Genomic DNA, 22,214 nt, shown 5'->3' on the forward strand with positions numbered 1-22,214 from the left:
ACCAGGATGTTATCAAAATATATGCACAGTGGCAGACTGGAGTCTGCAGAAATATTTCCAGTGGTGGGGAGGGGGGAAGGCGCGTCGGGGCTGGAGTGCATGATTCTGAGACTGGCACTCTGTGTACAAATCAGCTGGTCAGTTACGAGGTGCATCAAGCTACAAGACCCTAACTCTAAAAGCGCTACAACTGGTCAAAGCTAAGGTTTAGCAGTATTGTGGAGAATTCTTATCTGGAAGAGTATGAGTATACTGTAACGAATAAAAACTCTTTACTCCAGATTCCAAGGATGGTTAGGGGCGACGGGTGAAAGTGCCCTTTTGCCTATCCTCCCCTCCCCACCTCCTCCCCTCCCCCTCCCCTTCCCCCTCGCGGACGCCAATGGCTGGCCCGTTCATTTTGAGAACATCAGAGTTGCAGTAACCTTTCTGAGAAACTGTTCTAGATGTCCTTGCGCGTCAATCTTACCACTCACAACAGCAGTGGGATTGTCGGTTATCGCTCAAACAACTGGTTTTCGGCTCTTATCAGTTTCCCAGCCTCACTTTAACCTAATTGTTAAAGCCCGTCACAATACCAGTTCTTGTAATAACCGATTTTCAGTATTTTATTTACATTATTTCCTCTTGTAAACGTAGAAATCAAACAAAGATAAAAATTTTTACTTTCTCAGTTTCTTGATAAATGGAATCAAAACGTCAAATACATTTATGATGACCTGCAGCCGTCCAGAACGAAATTAGAATTATATTAATACCGTCAGCTGCTCACGGGTGTCGATATATATCAACGGGGACAGGTGACAATGTGTGCCTGTCTGGGACTCGAACCCGGGATCTCCTGCTTACATGGCAGGCTCTCTGCCCATCTGAGCCACCGAGGGCACAGACGATAGTGTGACTGCAGGTACTATCTCGCGCACGCTTCCCGCGAGACTCACATTCTCACCTTCCATGTCCACGCACTACATTCGTAGTGTCCCACACCAACACATTCATTACTCGTGGAACACATTCTTACCAAGTCCCGTAACAGTTCGGGGAATACTTGTGCATCTTCACAGAAGAAGGTCATGGCTGGTGTTGCCAGAACCATATACTTATATGGATATGGACATGTCTTCCACGAGGAATGAGTGTGTTGGAGTGGGACTCTACGACTGTAGTGTATGGACATTCAAGGTAAGAATGTGAGTCTCGCAGGAGGCGTGCGCGAGATAGTCCCTGCAGTCGAACCATACACTGTGCCCTCGGTGGCCTAGATGCATAGAGCGTCTGTCATTTTAGCAAGAGATCCCGGGTTCGAGTCCCGGTCGTGGCACACATTTTCACTTGTCCACGTTGATATTTATCAACGCCCGTGAGCAACTGACGGTATTAATATAATTCTAATTTCTTTAAATTAAATAGTCCAATAAAACTTTGTCCGCTGTTCGCTGTTTCTCTCAAAATATAGCGAGTACTTCTATACCACAGAAAACTGCCAGTATTATCCTACTGATTTTAGTTTTTAGAACTCTGCTCAAAAATTATATTTAAATCGGTTATCACAGCACTATGCGGGCATTACGTATAATCCAGCGATAAAGAGTGAAAACTGCGGCAGGAGAACTCTCTTTTTCGTTTTAATTTCTCTGTTAACGGCTAAAAGCAGATAACGTAGACACAGGCAGCAGATCAGGCACTTTCTATTTTTATCCCGAACTATGAATGATTTGTAAAATTTTAACTTTTTTCCGTGTATGATGTCGCAAGTCGACCAAATCGACCATTGTGCTTCACTCGTACTGCATATCGTAAAATACTTCCAGGCTTCCAGATGGTGCCATTCTGTGTTACAACTGACGTTCGACAACAGCGAGAAACTGCGTCCATTCTCGCGCACTGCTTGTATAACAGGCACAGTATTGTCTCGGCAATGTTGGACCATTTCACTTGTTGCTCGTTTCTATCAGCAGTGTTATTAAAGTGGCATACATCACTTTTCCCATTTTTTCTGTAATAACGCAGTATTTAAGAGCTATGGAAATCTTACGAATAAAAATTACTCGTCTTTTTTAAAAAAGGTTTATTTGAAAACTAAAAATTTTACTACGACAACTGTGGCTAATTGGTATATCTGTTTTTACGTGGTTATCAGGAAAATATAAAAAGATACTTGTTATAACCGAGAGCAAACAAAAACCGAAAGACACCGGTTATTCAGAACTAAAATACCCATGTCGTTTTAACTGATCGGTTTTTCTATCTCTAAACTGCAGTGTCGCCACAGAAAAGTGTGTCGTTCCATCAATGTACATAGCAACGTTGAGATATGTATGTGTTTATGCGCAATATCGGCAAATGGAAACACGAAGAGGTAATAAGCACATGAGCGATAGAATTTATTTCACAGTCAGAAAAGTCGAGTGACAGACAAGACTGAATCACTGTAATAGAAATTATATGGAAAGCTGTGTAAAGGAAAATTTCCAGTTCTTTCGTGGATTCCAAAATTGAAGCAAATTCCGGGACATCAAGGTGACATAGTCTTATACGGATAGTATTCCATGACTAACGTAATTGGCCCACATACTGTACTGGTATACTGATAATATTACACTACTAAGGTAATTTACCTGAAATAATTTACAAACATGTTACTATAACATTCGCTACTACTCATTACGCTAATTGACCTTCAGCCATTAAGCGCAAGCGCAGATCTCAGTTATGATACGTGCGCCATCCAAAAATTTATCAAGGTGGTAACTCAACACAACTACAAACGATCATTGTGTGCAAAATAAATAGAACACCTCATAAGAAGAACATGACGGGTTTGAATAATTCCCACCGCAAAGGATGAAAAAATCAGGCTTGCACATAAGACCACTTGATAACTAACCAGAAATTCAGATTAGTTGTAGCTTCGGTGACAATCGCCTTTTTTACATTTTCCCCGTAAACTAGATAATTATGAAACGTAACAACTACTCTAAAATATCTGCAGCAACGGACTTGCCGCGGAGGTGGCATCGGTTCACGTGAGATCACCGAAGTTAAGTGCGTTGTCGGGCGTTGAAGGCACTTGGATGGGTGATCATCCAGGCCGCCTCATGATGCCAATCGAGGAGCTACTCGACCCAATAGTAGCGGCTCCGGTCAAAGAAAACCATCATAACGACCGGGAGAACAGTGTGCTGATCCCCGCCCCTCCTGTTCACATCCTCCACAGATGATGACACGGCGGTCGGATGGTGCTGTCCCAGTAGGTCACTCGTGGCCTGAAGACGGAGTACTTATAAAGCAACTACTCTCCAGTGGATGGTCGAACTACTGAGACCTTGATGCCTGGCATCAATAACAGATGGCAGCACAAGAGGTTGGCTTACGCCTACTGCCGAATTTTGCGATCTGTCGTAAGCCTGCGTAAGCACGTGGGGCCTTCCGTCTTAAGTGCAAGCATATCCATTGAGTTTTCTGCCGCGTGACTTGAGTGGAATGTTTCATTATTTCTGAAATATTATAGAAATGTTTTTCGTTGTATATCCTCACCATCGGTACTGAATTTACTGTAAAATTACTTGCTCACTTTTCGGAACTTCCGTTCATAGTAAATCGATACTATTTGAAGCCGTGGTAGACACGAGTCTAGTGTGCTTCACCTTCAGCACCTTCTGTGTCAGTCTCGGTTCCTATGTCCCTGATTTCACAACGAACAGTTCGTTGTCTACTGAGTATACTGTCTGTTGCACGACACTATCCCTCCCACGCTGCTAAATGTAGGTCGTCGGCAAAATATGACTGCAGTGGAACAAGGGCGTCTGCAGAAATTTCCCCAGGAGGTGGTGGTGGCATTGTTAGTGGTGTGTGTGTGTGTGTGTGTGTGTGTGTGTGTGTGTGTGTGCGTGTGTGTGTGTGTTTGTGTGGAGGCCATTACTATGAAATTCACACAGTCCAGACCGCCAAGGAAAATAAACCTTGAGATTTGGAAAGGTTGTTGATCTTATACCGCTTATACTGCATATTTCGAAATTCCACCTCTAAGGGGGATACACAGAAATTGAAAGGATTTTTGAAACATGTAGCTATTAAGGTAATTTTGAAGCTAGGCATACGAAAATTTGTATCTGGTTTCTAGGTCAGAAATAAAGAAATATGTGTTCCAGTATTATTGGGAATTTAACCTCTATGAGGTGAAATAGTAGGTGAACATTTTATCTTGAGATAAAAAATTATGGAAGGACTATGGAAGTATTTTTAAGGCTATATCTACGAAAATTGGTATTTGACTTCAAGGTTACAAATAAGAAAATACGTATTTTCGTGTTTTTGGAAGTTCAACCCCTAAGGGGATGAAATAGAGTGAGCTGGTGCGTTTCTGGCGCCAGTTTCCGTCGATCGATGTTTCGATCTTTGAGTCGCGGTCCAGAGGACACTGCTCGCTAACCGACTGTAGTAGTTCTCTGTGCGGCCCAACATCGGGCTTACCGCGCTTACACTGGACACAGTTGCCAACAAATCGCATGCCATCGCCATATAGGTTGGGCCAAAACATGTGTTCCCGAACTCTGTTCAAGGTCTTGTAGAACCCCAAATGATCCCCTACCGCCGAATCGTGGAAATATCTGAGTGCCATGCTAACTCGTTCCTGTGGAATACAGACCTTCCCTTCACCACGGTTGTCTTCCCCTTTACACAAGACACCCCCCCCCCCAACCCCACCCCCCGAAGACCTCGCCATCCGCCAACTGCTGCCGAATCGGTCCCCACCCGGGGTCCTCTCCTGTTTGCCGGCTAAGTCGCAGAAGAAGCCGGGTGTCTCGGAGAGAAGGAAATTGACCCCCAGATCCGGCTCCACGTGGCCCTTGCCTTCCCCAGACTCTGCCGCGAACATACGGATAAGAGCGTCGCCAATTTATTGTCTCTGCCACTAATATGGCGAACCTGGAGATAAGTCTCGTCATCTTAACTTCGGTATGATTTTTAGCGATCTTATTAATCAAAGTTTAAGGGCTGGCACTGGCCAAGTAACTCACGGAGGCTCATTGGTTTCAGTCCAGTTGTATTGCTCACCTGTTCTCCAGATAGGGTTGTGTAGTTTATGTCTCAGAAAATTGTCTGCTCTTGATGTGTGTTGTGTTAGAGATAACTGGCAGCGGTCGACGCTAGCATACTGGGAGCAGAGCACCACGGCGGCAGAGAGATATTTGAGGCCATGTCCTCTCCTTTACATCTTGGGTTATGTTGTCACTTTTGCGTGATTCCATCTTTCCGGTGCTGAACTATAGCATCCAAAGTTCAATTGCATTGCCATGTTGAGTATATTTCTATGTCATTCTCTGCCTCGTGGATCTCTTGTATTGATTTGAATCCTTGGTCTGCTCACGTCTATCGCCAATTCACACGAAATATTGAAGCAACCTTATTTTAAGGGTATTGTCATATAGTCATGTTCTAGTTGTAATCATTCTAAGAATATTGTTGATTAATCAACTGAGTAAGTAAATTTGAAGGTCCGTTTAGTCAAAATTAAAGGACCCCCTTAATTGTTTTAGTCATTTTTATACAGTTTTGTTTAGGAAAGTTGGCAAGCCGAACGTTAAATATCTGTATTCTTACGCTTAATCTGTTTCTCCCCTGATTGCAAGTAGTGAGAGTTCTGCTATGAATTTTATGGACATTTGTGCTATTTAAGTAAAGCTTTACCTAAGTATATATACCTAGTCATATTCAAATTTCAAGTTTTACGGGTCTCGTTCCACTTAACGAAATTTATTTATTATTTGTCCAACTGATCTGGCCTTGTGATTTTATAATGCTTTTGATTGTAATAAAATATGTAGCAACTACAACGGATTACTATTGTGATTTTGGTGTGTCACTACCATACCCCATATCACAGAGGATGAAATGTTTCATGAAATATATGAAAACCTGTTTTTGAGACATTCAACGATTAAGAGGGTGGAATATAGGATGTAATGTTTTATGAAAGTATTTCAGTGCGAAAGAGTTTTTAAAGCGAAATCTATGAATATTGTGTTATAGAAAACTACGTGTTTCACTGTTTTTGGAACTACAACCTCCAAGAAGGTGCAATAGGGGCACAGGTTTCACTGACCCATAGCCTTCCAGCCCAACCTGCAAAGTATACGGACTTGAAATTTGATGAAGGTGTAAATCTTACGCTGAAAGCATCATTTAAGAAGAGATTGTTCGAAATTTCACTCCTATGGGGGTGAAACATGGGTTGAAAGTCTTTTTTTTAAATATGTCCCTATGTCCCTATTGAAGCTATAACTACAAAACTACGAAAATTGACATTTGGTGTCTCAGTCAGATACAAAAAAGAAACAGGTTTTTAGCATTTTCCGAAATTCTTCCATTGGGGGATAAAATAATTTGTGAAGGTTTTTTGAAAATAAATCATTATTAAAGAACTACTGAAGCATTTTTATAGCTACATCTATGAAAATAGGTATTTGACATCTCGGTTGGATGTAAAAAAAATGTGTTTCGTTGCTTTTGGAAATTTAACTCACTAATAGAGTGAAATAGGGGATGTAATGTTTTATGAAATATTTCACTATGAAAGCAATTTTAGAATTAAATGTATGAAGATTTGAATTTGGCTCCTCGGCTCTAAATAGAAGAATACGTGTTTAATTGTTTTTGAAAACCCAACCCCTAAAGGGTGTGAGATGTTTCAGAAAATGGTTCATTATGAAAGGATTGCTAAATATATCTGACAATTCGTATTCGGCTAATATGTTACAATTTTTAAAAACTACGTGTTTTTCTGGTTTTGGAACTTCGAGCATAAGGGGATGAAAATTTTAATGAAATATTTATTGCGTTATATTAAAATATTTTAAATCTGCATCTATGAAAACCGGTATTTCACTTCTCAATTAGATATAAAGAAATATGCGTTAGGGAATGAAAGACTGTACGGAGATATCACCACAAGAATACAAACGGCTTGATTAACAAAAACCTTGGACTCCAGCTGTCAGCATTGCTTTTTGATCATTCAGTAAAAGACCATGCTTCAACGGCGCTAAGTTTAGAAAGTTTAGAAAGTGTTGCAGTTTATAAAAGACATAAAAAAACGATTAAAGAAAAAAATTCTTTGCAGACCATGAACGGTCTACGCAAGTAAAGAAGCGGATGATAAGCTAGCTCTTTATGCAAATGAGTTGGTCACTTTAAGTTCCGAGACATGTCATGCAGCAGGAACGGAATCCTATAGTTGCTACGATTGGCTAAAGGAAAAGTTTTGCAGAATCACTCGAAATCACTTCTGCAAGTGGCTAAGAATCTCGTAATGAATAAAAATTCTGTACTGAGAATTCCAAGGTGGGAGAGGCGAGATTCCTCCCCCCCCCCTTCCCCCTCCTCACAATGCTATCCTTCTTTACCTACAGCAAAAAATAAATAAATAAATTAATAAATAAAACTAGAGAAATTTCTACTGTGAAACTATTTGCATACAAGAGAACGGCCCTTGAAATTTAACTCTTCAAAGTTTTAAGCCCTGCTCTTTCGGGATATTGATTAGAAAGTGTTAATCCACATGTGAAACCTGAGTATATAATCCCTGTGACATTTGATCAACGGTATTCCATAACGACAGGTTCTCATTCAAAACGTTCGAAAATTCAATTTCTTTGTAGTTGCATTTTTTAAAGGTGTACTTGTCTAGACTCTTGGAACAGAAAGTTTTTTTTTTAATCCGTGCTTTACAAAAGTTTCTACAGTCCATTGTTTGAAGCAGTGTCACGGCTGCCATGAGCCGCGCGGGGTACCCGCCATGTGTCCAACGCCTTGTCACGGTTCGCGCGGCTCCCCCTGTTGGAGGTTCGAGTCCTCCCTCGGGCATGGTTGTGTGTGTGTTGTCCTTAGCATAAGTTACTGTAAGTAGTGTGTAAACATAGGGACTGATGGTTCAAATGGCTCTGAGCACTTTGGGACTTAACATCTGAGGTCATCAGTTTCCTAGAACTTAGAACGACTTAAACCTAACTAAATTAAGGACATCACACACACCCATGCTCGAGGCAGGATTTGAACCTGCGACCGTAGCGGTCGCGTGGCTCCCGACTGAAGCGCCTACAAACGCTCGGCCACATCGGCCGGTCTATCATGTATTCTAGAAGAGTTGCAAGGTCGTCAGTGGCGCCTGTTCTTTCGAGAGCAGTTACTATCTTCATATCTATGGTTAAACGTTACCCAGCCATTGACCTTCGTCTGTGCGAATGCGCACAGGTTGCCGGAACTCTTACGGGAATCGTCACCTTAGTGTGAGCCAGTAATGAGTGGATGGACAAATACCTATTAAGTACATTACGTATGCGGATTGTGGACGGTTGGGGATGTGAGTCTCACGGGAAACGTGCGAGGGATAAATTCCTGCAGTCGTGCTGTTCATGTGTGCCCTCGATGGCTCAGATGGATTGAGCGTCTGCCTTGTAAGCAGGAGATTCTGGGTTCGAGTCCCAGTAGGGGCACACTTTTCAGCTGTCCCCATCGAAGTATATCAACAACACCTGTCGGCAGCTGAGGGTTTCAATTAATTATCAGTTGTGAAGGTGATTCGATGAACCCTTTGCCAGGCACTTAAATGTGTTTTGCAGGGTATCCATATAGATGTAGATGATAACTCGTCCCGTGTCGCACGTGCTCAAAATGATTCATACTGCAGAATGCATGCAAACATACTCACCGAAAATACGGACGAATATCAAGTGCAGGCTGCCGAGTGCTGCATATCCAGCTTTGACAGATCGGCTTTTCCTGCCACGAAGAACAGGAAGTTGCTGTCTAGGAACAATCAGAGGTAGAGGAAGGGTTGATAAATACTCCTTGACTTGCAGACTAAACGTAAATAACGAAAATACATTTTTGGTAAAAATTGGTCAAAACATAATCGGTTGCCCTCCGTATTGGATTAGCTGTTTTGAATATTAAAAATCTGACTTCAGATTCGTTTTCAGCGACATTAAAAATATATATGTAACACTCAGTTCATGCAAATCGAAGTAATAATATAACTAAATGTTTTCCCTAAACTTTGAACACATTTTTTTCGGGTAACTATTTTCTCAGAACGGCATGCAGCATAAATTAAAAGTGGTTCGTTCTCTTAACATCTACCTCTGACCCCTAAAAGTAAACACTTTTCTTAGGAACTTATAGCTATAATATGACATTTGTTAATATTAACTAATTTTTGTGTAGGCATAAGGAGTGAAACAAACCCTCAAAAATCGAACTCAAAGTTCGAATTAGCACTGTATCGTTAAATTTAAGGTTGTTTCATTGCGGTTAGGTATACGCTCCCATAAATTTTATGTTTTATCGACTGATGTTATCCATTTTCAATTTCGGAGGAATAATGTAGTATCAACTGATGTTACCCATTTTTGAATTCAGGTAACATATGAGGTGCCACACTGCACGCGCTCTGCGTACTCCAGTCTCGCAGGCCCTTGATCAAATCATAATTACGGGCGCCATTTTTTATTGAAAATCTAAAATTAAGCTCATAGTATTATCACTCGTAATTCCCAAACAGATCTTTCGAATGTATTTTCATTGTCTCAAAAAGAATTTCAAATGTACCCTTTTTTGCTCATTTGTATGAGAACCTGGCCGTAACGCCGGAATATAGTCACGAGATTTTTTTTCAGAGACGCTGTACGTTCGCGAGAAGACTTTCGTTCTGCGCGTGTCGAAGGACATTCCTCAGATATTACTGTGTGTGTGCTACTCAGTCGTGCCATTTAAGTGTACATCTTTGCATAGTTTTCCTTTCACGATGTAAACAGTGTTCCGCTCAGTTGCTAACTGGCCAGTGAGTGGTTCCGAAGGTATCGGATGTGCGGTGCGTTCGGTCTGCTAGGACAACAGCAGACTAGCGTGGTGCGATGGCAGAAGCAGACACTGAGGGAGCTAGCTGCTGGGACGCCAGCGAACAATTTATGCCAAGTAAGACGAAGAGGACTATTCTAAAATTACGAGCCGTCTCAAAAGTGTTTACCATTGGTAAATCTTGCTGTTGAGTCTGACAAAACTGGCAGTTTTGCCTAGAGATACATTAGAGAGAGCTACAGGAAATCCCTCCACCCCCCTCAATGAATTTTTGGTTGTGATGACAGGCCGATTGGTAGTGTAGCCCGAGATCTAAGTTAGGTTGGAAGGTGGTAATTTGATTGAGAGTTGTTTACGCCAACGATTATGAATGCCGACTAAACGTTGTGCGAGCAGATTGCCCTGTAGCGTAGCCTAGCGTTTCCGTCCGCGCCACATTTAACACACTTTCTCTAACTGTGTACAAAAGTCTCACAACAGCCACGATAACTACGTTTCTGGTGGGGGGAGGGTAGAGTCCACTATGTAACTTTCACTGCAAATTTTAGTAACCGCATAAACTAACCGAAATAGAAGCGTAATTTTAACTATATTTCCTTTTGTGGGAAAATAATGGTTCTCCTCTTTCGGCAGCAACTGTAATATGTAGGCGACTTATTAGTTTTTTTTAACTCTGAATCATGATCTCAATAGACGCAGTGCTTTTTTTACGTTACTTGATTTGTGGTCTATAGTAAACAATGCAACGAATTGGTAAATTCTTTGAAGTTTGACGTGTGTTACATAGACGACGTCTGCAATGTTCGTAAGGCCAAGTTTGCATATATTCGGTGTCTGTTTTTTTGGCCGTGTACTGTATAATTAAAGGGAGGAGGATTATGTTCAAGGAGCAGTGCATTAGCAGTCTATGGAGAAATTGAGAATTTGGATCTAAAGAACGGCATGCTCGGGCAGTTCGTGCTATTCTGTTGACCACTGTGTAATTCGGACACAGTGATCATTGCCTCTCCCTCGTAACCAGGGGACTCGGGTGCTAATCCTGGTCTGGCACAAATTTTCAACAGTGCCCATTGACTAAAGTCTGTGCCCATTGTCAGCTAATGTCATTGTTTCGGTGTTAAATTGTATTTTGTTCACGATACGTAGTTTGGCTTTTTCATGGATAACAGCTTTGAAAAGCGTACAGGTTATATTGATATTTGCTCGTCGTTAGTCCAAGGCAACTATAGCGATTTATAAACACAGTTGTAGTTCATATTAAGCCTACATACGTAATTGTGTCCTGTGTTTCTTTACCAAGAACTACTTCGTAAGTAATTCCCCTGTAGTGGTATTTTGTTTTAGTATTTTGTTTAAATATTTATAGACTGCAGGCTTGGATGAAATATGAAACACATGTCCGAAGTTCCTGTTGATACTGCAGATACTGTTTCATCCGTACTAGGGGCCAAAACATTTCATCTAATACAGAAGGACACAATTTGTCTCGAGATTTAGCAATTTTTCGTAATAGAGGCCTTGCTTCGATATATTTTTCTCTAATTCTTGTTTGGATTTAATCTTAAAACACACTAACTCTTCCACCACTTATTCGATATGTGGTTTTATCCATTTCGTAGCCTAGAGTTCCTAAACGGTCGATAATATTAATGATTTCCTTTCTCAATTATATTTTCTGTAAATCTCCTGTTTATGGTTATTGCTAACATGTTTCACGTTCTCACTTTTATTATTTTTATTTTTCTAGTTTTGTGCCTTGTAGCCAAATTTTCTTTGAATCTGGTTTTTAATTCTGAAATAGTAACAGTTGAAGGTCAAGAGAAGATTGCGGTCTATTTGAGGAGAGTGGCTTGGAGATTTTTTATAACAGACGTATACAGGTCATGGGGATCCTTACCTATATACATTTACTTCGAGTGTGATGTAGCCCATTCTCTTGTCATGATCTCGGCTGTATCGTAGCACATTGTCTCGGTTAGGTTGGAGATTTCTGTTGAGAGTTGCCGAAGTCAACGAAAGTGATTACAAAGTAAAGACTGTGCTAACAGAACGATCTGTAGCGTAGTCCAACACGTTCTTTCTGTCCTTTTAAAGCCTCTTTTAATTAAAAATAACTAAAGCTGCAAGATACAATCACAAAAACTGTATTACGTAATAGAGTAATCCCAGACTATTGTTGTGTAAGTTGTGTGCGTACACTATTTTTTTTGTCAGTGAATATACATTTTTTTACTCATTTGCTGGGTTTCAATTTTCCCCGTTTTTTGGCAAAAAACCTTTTCCTGTGAAGGGCCCATTAGCTTGTCGGTTATTTTTGTGACTTTCTCGACGGTCAGTAATTTCCTGATAGTCCATCCACCGGCGTCATTGTTAACATCGGATATAGATTTTAGTATTAGGAAGGCTAATATGAAGCTAATGCATAAGTAGGTCTAATAATTAATAAAAATAGGAATGCGGGTAAGCTACTACAAACAGCATAGTGAACGCATTGTTGTGGCCAAGATAGCCACGAATCCCACGCCTACCAAAGCCGTAAAAGTAGTCCGCAGATGATGAAGAAATTGATGAAATGTGTGATGACATAAAAGAAATCATTCGGATAGTGATGGGAGATGAAAATTTAATATTAATGGGTGACTGGAATTCGACAGTAGGAAATGGAAGAAAAGGAAACGTAGTAGGTGAATATGGAATGGGGGTAAAAAATGAAAGAGGAGGCCGCCTGGTAGGTTTTTGCCCAGAGCATAACTTAATCATAACTAACACTTGGTTCAAAAATCATGAAAGAAGATTGTATACGTGGAAGAGACCTGGAGATACTGCAATATTTCATATATATTATATAATGGTAAGACAGAGATTTAGGAACCAGATTTTAAATTGTAAGACATTTCCAGGGGCAAATGTGGACTCTGATCACAATATATTGATTATGAACTGTAGATTAAACTGAAGAAACTGGAAAAAGGTGGGAATTTAAGGAGATGGGACCTGAAAGAACTGACAGAATCAGAAGTTGTAGAGTGTTTCAGGAAGATCATTAGGGAACGATCTACGGGAATGGGGGAAAGTAATACAGTGTGATGAGGGATCTGAGTGGTGTACTGTCAAGGGGGAGGGGGTTCCTCAGGGATCAGTGTTGGGGCCGCTCCAGTTCCTTATTTATATAAATGATATGCCCTCAAGTATTATGGGTAACTCTAAAATATTTCTGTTTGCTGATGACACTAGCTTGGTAGCAAAGGATGTTGGGTGCAACATTGACTCCGTTTCAAGTAGTGCAGTACATGACCTCAGTCAATGGCTTGTAGAAAATAAACTAACGTTAAATCACAGTAAGCTTCAGTTTTTACATTTTCTAACACACAATTCAACAAAACCTGACGTTTTAATTTCACAGCATGGGCATATGATTGGTGAAACTGAACGGTTCACATTCCTAGGTGTTCAAATAAATAGTAAGATGTCGTGGAAAGCCCACGTTCAGGATCTTGTTCAAAGACTTAATACTGCCATTTTCACTATTGGAACGGTGCCGAAAGTGAGTGATACTTCGACAAGTAAATTAGTCTACTTTCCTTATTTTCATTCACTTATGTCGTATGGTATTATGTTTTTGGGTAACTCTTCCCATTCTAGATGGATATTTTTGGCTCAGAAACTGGAGGTTCGGGCAAAAAGTGGTGTGAGTTCACGAACCTCTTGTCGACTTCTGTTCAGGGAGTCTGGGTATTTTGACCTTGGCCTCTCAATATGTATATTCCTTATTGTCGTTTCTTGTTACCGATATTAGTTTATTTCCAACAATAAGCAGCTTTCACTCGGTTAATACTCGGGAGAAATCAAACCTCCATTTGGATCGGACTTCCTTAACTCTTGTGCAAAAATGTGTGAGTATACTGCTGCATCCATTTTCAATAAGCTGCCACTCGAATTCAAAAATCTTAGCAGTAATCCACGCGCTTTCAAATCGAAACTGGAGTGTTTCCTCATGGGTCACTCCTTTTATTCTGTCGAGGAGTTAATTGAAAAATTAAGCTGATTCTCATTGTACTGCTGATAGCGTTTGCTTAAACTTATGGACTGATTTTCTCTCAGGTTCATGAACATGTATTTCTATCTGTTATTACTTTTTTGTTGTAAGTTCATGTGTCGCCCTAACCGCCGGCTGCTTCACGTCTGCTGTGCAGCGAGCTACCTTAATTTAAGTATTAACTGTATTTTTCTTACTTGTCACTTCTTCTTCCGTGTGTTTTTGCTTTTAGGAAGCTTTAATTGTCGAGTGCTAGTAATAGTGTTACATAGATTTCGTGTTTGTTTTGAATACAGTCAGAGAGAGTCCTTGTAGTCAGCCATAGTGCCAGTAGTGCTAGTGTTTGTTTTGAATACAGTCCAGAGACAGGTAGTGCTATTTTCATTGTTTTCCACAAGAAGTGGTTAGCAATCACAGTTTAGTCAGTAATCAATCGCCTTTAGTGAATTAGCAGTCTACTTAAAAGTTGATTAAGTCTCTTCGGTAAATTGATTCCTTAGGATGGATAGGATGTGTGACTGCTGTGTACGGACGCTGGCCACTCTTCGCGAACAGCTGAGCGTGTTGATGGCCGCGGTCAGCCGTCTTCAGGCTGCTGCCTCGGAGTGTAGCGGCAGTGGGGAGTCTGGTGCGTCGCATGGTGCGCCCCAGGTATTAGATGCTTCACCCACTGTCCCTGCTGTCGAGAGATCTTCGCGGGTACCGGGCGCGGTTGGGCCACCCTCTCCCCAAGGGGAGTGGCGGGTTCAGTGGCGTTCGCGGCGCACGAGGCGGAGGGTCAATGTGGAGGCTGGCCGTGTGGCATCGCCCGCTCTGCCTGTGAATGGACATGTGGCTGCTCCTTCAGCAAGGTCCGAGCAGGCACACGGGGGGAGGGGTTTATTAGTTATTGGGAGCTCCAACGTTAGGCTAGTGATGGAGCCCCTTAGGGAAATGTTATAGTTCTGCGAGGAGATTTTAATTTTGCTGGATATAGACTGGGAGACTCAAACGTTCATAACGGGTGGCAGGGACAAAGAATCCATTGAAATATTTTTAAGTGCTTTATCTGAATACTACCTTGAGCAGTTAAACAGAGAACCGACTCGTGGCGATAATATATTAGACCTTCTGGTGACAAACAGACCCGAACTATTTGAATCAGTTAATGCAGAACAGGGAATCAGCGATCATAAAGCGGTTACTGCATCGACGATTTCAGCCGTAAATAGAAATATTAAAAAGGTAATAAGATTTTTCTGTTTAGCAAAAGTGACAAAAAGCAGATTACAGAGTACCTGACGGCTCAACACAAAAGTTTTGTCTCAAGTACAGATAGTGTTGAGGGTCAGTGGACAAAGTTCAAAACCATCGAACAATATGCGTTAGATGAGTATGTGCCAAGGAAGATCGTAAGAAATGGAAAAGAGCCACCGTGGTACAACAACCGAGTTAGAAAACTGCTGCGGAAGCAAAGGGAACTTCACAGCAAACATAAACATAGCCAAAGCCTTGCAGACAAACAAAAATTACGCGAAGCGAAATGTAGTGTAAGGAGGGCTATGCGAGAGGCTTTCAATGAATTCGAAAGTAAAGTTCTATGTACTGACTTGGCAGAAAATCGTAAGAAATTTTGGTCCTATGTCAAAGCGGTAGGTGGATCAAAACAAAATGTCCAGACACTCTGTGACCAAAATGGTACTGAAACAGAGGATGACAGACTAAAGGCCGAAATACTAAATGTCTTCTTCCAAAGCTGTTTCACACAGGAAGACTGCACTGTGCTTCCTTCTCTTGAAGTCGCACAGTTGACAAAATGGTAGATATCGAAATAGACGACAGAGGGATAGAGAAACAATTAAAATCGCTCAAAAGAGGAAAGGCCTCTGGTCCTGATGGGATACCAGTTTGATTTTACACAGAATACGCGAAGGAACTTGCCCCCTTCTTGCAGCGGTGTACCGTAGGTCTCTAGAAGAGCGAAGCGTTCCAAAGGATTGGAAAAGGGCACAGGTCATCCCCGTTTTCAAGAAGGGACGTCGAACGGATGTGCAGAACTATAGACCTATATCTCTAACGTCGATCAGTTGTAGAATTTTGGAACACGTATTATGTTCGAGTATAATGCCTTTTCTGGAGACTAGAAATCTACTCTGTAGGAATCAGCATGGGTTTCGAAAAAGACGGCCGTGTGAAACCCAGCTCGCGCTATTCGTCCACGAGACTCAGAGGGCCTTAGACACGGGTTCACAGGTAGATGCCGTGTTTCTTGACTTCCGCAAGGCGTTTGACACAGTTCCCCACAGTCGTTTAATGAACAAAGTAAGAGCATACGGACTATCAGATCAGTTGTGTGCTTGGATCGAGGAGTTCCTACATAACAGAACGCAGCATGTCATTCTCAATGGAGAGAAGTCTTCCGAAGTAAGAGTGATTTCAGGTGTGCCGCAGGGGAGTGTTATAGGACCGTTGCTGTTCACAATATTCATAAATGACCTGGTGGATGACATCGGAAAGTCTCTGAGGCTTTTTGCAGATGATGCTGTGGTGTATCGAGAGGTTGCAACAATGGAAAATTGTACTGATATGCAGGAGGATCTGCAGCGAACTGACGCATGGTGCACGGAATGGCAATTGAATCTCAATGTAGACAAGTGTAATGTGATGCGAATGTATAGAAAGATAGGTCCCTTATCATTTAGCTACAAAATAGCAGGTCAGCAACTGGAAGCAGTTAATTCCATAAATTATCTGGGAGTACGCATTAGGAGTGATTTAAAATGGAATGTTAATATAAAGTTGATCGTCGGTAAAGCAGATGGCAGACTGAGATTCATTGGAAGAATCCTAAGGAAATGCAATCCGACAACAAAGGAAGTAGGTTACAGTACGCTTGTTCGCCCACTGCTTGAATACTGCTCAGCAGTGTGGGGTCCACACCAGATAGGTTTGATAGAAGAGATAGAGAAGATCCAACGGAGAGCAGCGCGCTTCGTTGCAGGATCATTTAGTAATCGCGAAAGCGTTACGGAGATGATAGATAACCTACAGTGGAAGACTCTGCAGGAGAGACGCTCCGTAGCTTTGCATGGGCTTTTGTTGAAGTTTCGAGAACATACCTTCACCGAAGAGTCAAACAGTCTATTGCTCCCTCCTACTTATATTTCGCGAAGAGACCACGAGGATAAAATCAGAGAGATTAGAGCCCACACAGAAGCATACCGAGAATCCTTCTTTCCACGTACAATACGAGACTGGAATAGAAGGGAGAACGGATAGAGGTACTCAGGGTACCCTCCGCCACACACCGTTAGGCGGCTTGCGGAGTACGGATGTAGATGTAGATACTGACACGTTCCATGACCTTGAAGATTTGCTCCTCAATTTGGGCCTACGGAACTTGACATGCGCAGAGAAAGAGGGTAACAGAAGATATATTGAATTTAATTTATGAAAGGAGAAAATACAAAAATGCAGTAAATTAAGCCGGCAAAAAGAAATACTAATGTCTCAAAATGAGATCGACAGGAAGTGCAAAATGGCTAAGCAGGGATATCTAGAGGACAAACGTAAGGATGTAGAGGCGCATATCACTAGGGGTAAGATAGATACTGCCTACAGGAAAATTAAAGAGACCTTTAGAGAAACGAGATTCACTTGTATGCATATCAAGAGCTCAGATGGAAACCCTGTTATCAGCAAAGAAGTGAATGCAGAAAGGTGGAAGGTGTATATAGAGGATCTATACAAGGGCAGTGTACTTCAGGACAATATAATGGAAATGGAAGAGGATGTAGATGAAGATGAAATGGGAGATGACATACTGCGTGAAGAGTTTGACAGAGCACTGAAAGACCTTAATCGAAACAAGATCCCGGGAGTAGGCAACATTCCATTAGAACTACTGACAGCCTTGGGAGATCCAACTCTGACAGAACGTTACCGTCTGATGAGCAAGATGCATGAGACAGCCGAAATACCGTCAGACTTCAAGAAGAATGAAATAATTCCAATTTCAAAGAAAGCAGGTGTTGACAGATGTGAAAATTAGCGAACTATCAGTTTAATAAGTCACAGCTGCAAAATACTAACGCAAATTCTTTACAGACGAATGGAAAAAATGGTAGAAGCCGACCTCAGGGAAGACCAGTTAGGATTCCGTAGAAATACTGGATCATGTGAGGCAATACTGACCCTACGACTTACCTTATTAAGTAGATTAAGGAAAGGCAAACCTACGTTTCTAACATTTGTAGACTTAGAGAAATCTTTTGACAATGTTGACTGGAATACTCTCTTTCAAATTCTGAAGGTGGCAGGGGTAAAATACAGGGAGCGAATTCAATTTACAATTTGTACAGAAAGCAGGTGGCAGTTATAAGAGTCAAGGGATATGAAATTGAAGCAGTGGTTGGGAAGGGAATGAGACAGGGTTGTAGACTATCCCCAATGTTATTCAATCTGTCTATTGAGCAAGCAGTAAAGGAAACAAAAGAAAAGTTCTGAGTAGAAATTAAAATCCATGGATAAGAAACTAAAACCTTGAGGTTTGCCGATGACTTTGTAATTCAGAGACAGCAAAGAACCTAGAAGAGTAGCTGAACAGAATGATGTGTCCTGAAGGGATGATATAAGATCAGCATCAATAAAAGCAAAACGAGGATAATGGAATGTAGTCGAATTAAGGTGGGTGATGCTGAGGGAATTAGATTAGGAAATGAGACATTTAAAGTAGTAAAGGAGTTTTGCTATTTAGGGAGCAAAATAACTGATGACGGTCGAAGTAGAGGGGATATAAAATGTAGACTGTCAATGGTAAGAAAAGTGTTTCTAAAGAAGAAAAATTTGCTAACATCGAGTATAGCTTTAGGTATCAGGAAGTCTTTTCTCCGAGTATTTGTATGCAGTGTAGCCACGTATGGAGGTGAATAATGGACAATAAATAGTTTGAACATGAAGAGAATAGAAGCTTTCGAAATGTGGTGCTACAGAAGAATGCTGAAGATTAGATGGGTAGATCACATAACTAATGTGGAGGTATTGAATAGGATACGGGAGAAGAGAACTTTGTGGCACAACTTGACTAGAAGATGGGGTCGGATGGTAGGAAACGTTCTGAGGCATTAAGGGATCACGAATTTAATATTGGAGGGCAGCGTGGAGGGTAAAAATCGAGGAGGGAGTCCAGGAGATGAATACACTAAGCAGATTCACAAGGATGTAGGTTGCAGTGGGTACTGGGAGATGAAGCTTCCAGACGATACAGTAGCATGGAGAGCTGCATCAAACCAGTCTGTGGACTGAAGACAACAACAACCTTCAACAGAAGTGGGGCAGACAAGAGGGTTAGATTATATGTACTTTCCATTGAAATTGATCCATAATGGGGAGATACTCAATGGGAAAATAATATGCTAATTTACTATCCACAGACCGCAAATGGACTGATCATGAACGAGGAATGAAAATTTAGTCACACTTCTGATTGTACACGTATTATTTGACCCCCCCCCCCTCTCTCTCTCTCTCTCTCTCTCTCTCTCTCTCTCTCTCTCTCTCTCTCTCTCTCTCTCTCTCTCTCTCTCTAAAACACACACACACACACACACACACACACACACACACACACACACACACACACACACACACACACACTCTCTCTCTCTCTCTCTCTCTCTCTCTCTCTCTCTCAATCGCGCGCGCGCCCTAGTTCTAATAAATAATTCAATTCATTAATGGTGTCGGAAGAGATGGTTAGCAAGAAATCCTTTAGGCTCCTCGTAAACTGAAATCTGTCAGTAGTAAAGCTTTTTGTGGCTGCCGGCAAGTTATTGAAAACATTGTTCTCCTTAATGATGGAGACTTTCTTGCACCAAAGTAATTAACTTACCAATTTTTGTGGAGATTATTCACTTCTAGTTATGACTTCATGAAATGAGCTGTTGATTTGAAAATATTCATTTGTTTTTAAACACAATATTCACGGGGAGAACGTATCTTCCATCTCCACCATGTTAACTGATCTATTTATATGATCCTTATTCTAAGTTGTGTTATATTAACGGTAAAACACAAAACATTACTTACATGCATTTCCACTGTTTTCCAACAAGCTGACAATTTTTCATGAATAATATATTAATACTGAAATTTTTAGAAAAATTTTGAAAGAGATGTTTTGCAGGCAAATTTCAAAAATAAAAAGACCATAGTGTTCATTATAATACAACTTCTCCATGGTTTTTAATTCCTACTCCGAAGTTTTCTTTTGTTTTCTTTACTGCTTGCTCAGCAAACAGATTGAATAACATCGGAGATAGGCTACAACCCTGTCTCGCTCCCTTCCCAACCACTGCTTCCCTTTCATATCCCTCGACTCTTCATGCCCTCGAGTAAGAAAACTGACCGTTAGAATTCCATGGTTCTGGGATAAATGGTTTGAGAGGAAAGGTACATTTAGTTAGAAAAGTTACGGAAAATTTAAAGTTGCATTGCACTTAACGTCGTACATGCACTCATTTAAATTCATAGTTTCTTTCACTTTCCAATAGTATGCATGCTGTACAAAAACATAACATTTGTTTCATGATATTTACTTTTTTATTTCTTGCAAGTCTTCTAGAACTTCTCTCGAAAACTTTGTGGGTAGATCTTGGCATTTGTTTTGTTCAGAAACGTTATTACTGTAGCAAACAACTGACTACGAGACAAGAAAAAATGTATTCAATAGGTGAAAGCTCAAAAACTACGGGTAAAATGTCCCTAGGCTTATCATCTCAAAGAAGAGATGGCACAGAGAAACAAGTGGGCATGTCTTACATTTAAACCGACATTTTAGTACCTTCAAATAAGGATTTGGAATAAAATACTTTCATATTCGCACTAAGTGTAAATCAAACTGGTACAGTCACCAATAAACAAAATTATTTTCATTGTTTTCGGGGTTCCTTTTGCCTTTCGGAATAAATATATTGCGAATCAGCAGTTAACATGCCTGGTTCCCCAAACAGGAGACGACTAGAAACTTCCGAAATGTGGTGGTGTAGAAGAATGCTAAAAAAGTTTTGATCGAATAGCTGATGGGGAGTTACGAAATCAGATTAGGGAGCAGAGAAATTAATGGCACAAATTGACAAAAAGAAGCGATCGTGGGTAAATGTCATATTTCGATTCCACCCATCCGCTGTGACCCACGACGTTCTGCATTACTTTGATTAGTTGCATTTCGAAGGATACCAGTGGCCTTATTAAATGTTAACTGGGATTGCCTTCGTTTCTAGAGCAATTTATAACGTTCGTTAACTATGATTTTTTTCGGAATATATCGTGATGAACTCTGGGAGGAACCACAGAACACAGCTTAAATTGTCGTTGAAGAAACGAGTAGTGATTGTATTTTTATCTTTCTTATCCGACACGTTGGGGAATCCAAGGTATAATGGGGTACACAGTTGAAAACTTTGATTAAATGTACAAAATTGATAAATAAGAGAGTTACAAATTTTTATATGAACACATTATGATGTATTAATCACAAAAATATAAGAACATTGCCATAAAATAAAACAACAATATTTTCTCACTCAAAAACAGAAATTTATATCATTTGCACGCGGCAGAATGGGGTGGTAAATACAAGTGATTACAAAAACGTATAAAATTATCGGAAATGCAGAAAATATTGGCTTGCTCGGTATTTTTTTTTTAGTTTAAAGTGAGTATTAATGTCAAACTACAGTTTTCATGTATCGTATCCTTTTCTTGAGGCTGTTTACAAAATTCACACACGGGGAGACACTCATCATCTTCGCTATCTATTCCTGCACAAGAATCGTGTGTCCATTTTTTGCACGTGGAACAAGCGACCCAACCTCCAACTGATTTTGAATATAACCCACCACAATATACACACTGACAGTCAGAACTTACCTCATAATCACTCTCGTTAGTATAGTATTCTTACTCCTTTCTTCCATTTATCTTCAGGCTCTTTCTCTCGTTTTTGAGTTCTTAATTTTATTCTCTTTCGCAAAAAGTTTTCTGTTTGCTCTTTCTTCTTTGTCAAAGTTCTTTTTTCTATTTCTCCCATTAATGACTTTTAACTCTTTTTTTGTACGGCGAATCAGTTAAAACAACGTTGTTCCCCCTTTTCAGTCTCGCTCTTTTCTTGCTTTCGTTAACTTTTGACAAGAAAATCAGAATCTCAGGTGAAATATGAAATGAGGAGGTTGTGTTGTCAGTTGTCATCCAAGAGCACCCAAGATTAGAACAATTAGCCCCAATAACTTTGTTATTCTTAGGCGGCAGTTCATTGTAACAATTCGCTGAAACCTCGTCCCCT

At 40.7% G+C, this 22,214-nt stretch overlaps 1 non-coding gene across 1 annotated transcript; it reads left to right on the forward strand.

Moving 5' to 3' along the window:
- Positions 1-8,420: 8,420 nt before the first annotated feature.
- Positions 8,421-8,495, forward strand: Trnat-ugu (transfer RNA threonine (anticodon UGU)). Its single transcript has one exon. It is a non-coding gene; the product is annotated as a tRNA-Thr (tRNA).
- Positions 8,496-22,214: the final 13,719 nt, after the last annotated feature.

The sequence above is a fragment of the Schistocerca gregaria genome, unplaced genomic scaffold (genome assembly GCF_023897955.1).
Source record: "Schistocerca gregaria isolate iqSchGreg1 unplaced genomic scaffold, iqSchGreg1.2 ptg000327l, whole genome shotgun sequence".
In the NCBI taxonomy this organism is placed as follows: Eukaryota; Metazoa; Arthropoda; class Insecta; order Orthoptera; family Acrididae; genus Schistocerca; species Schistocerca gregaria.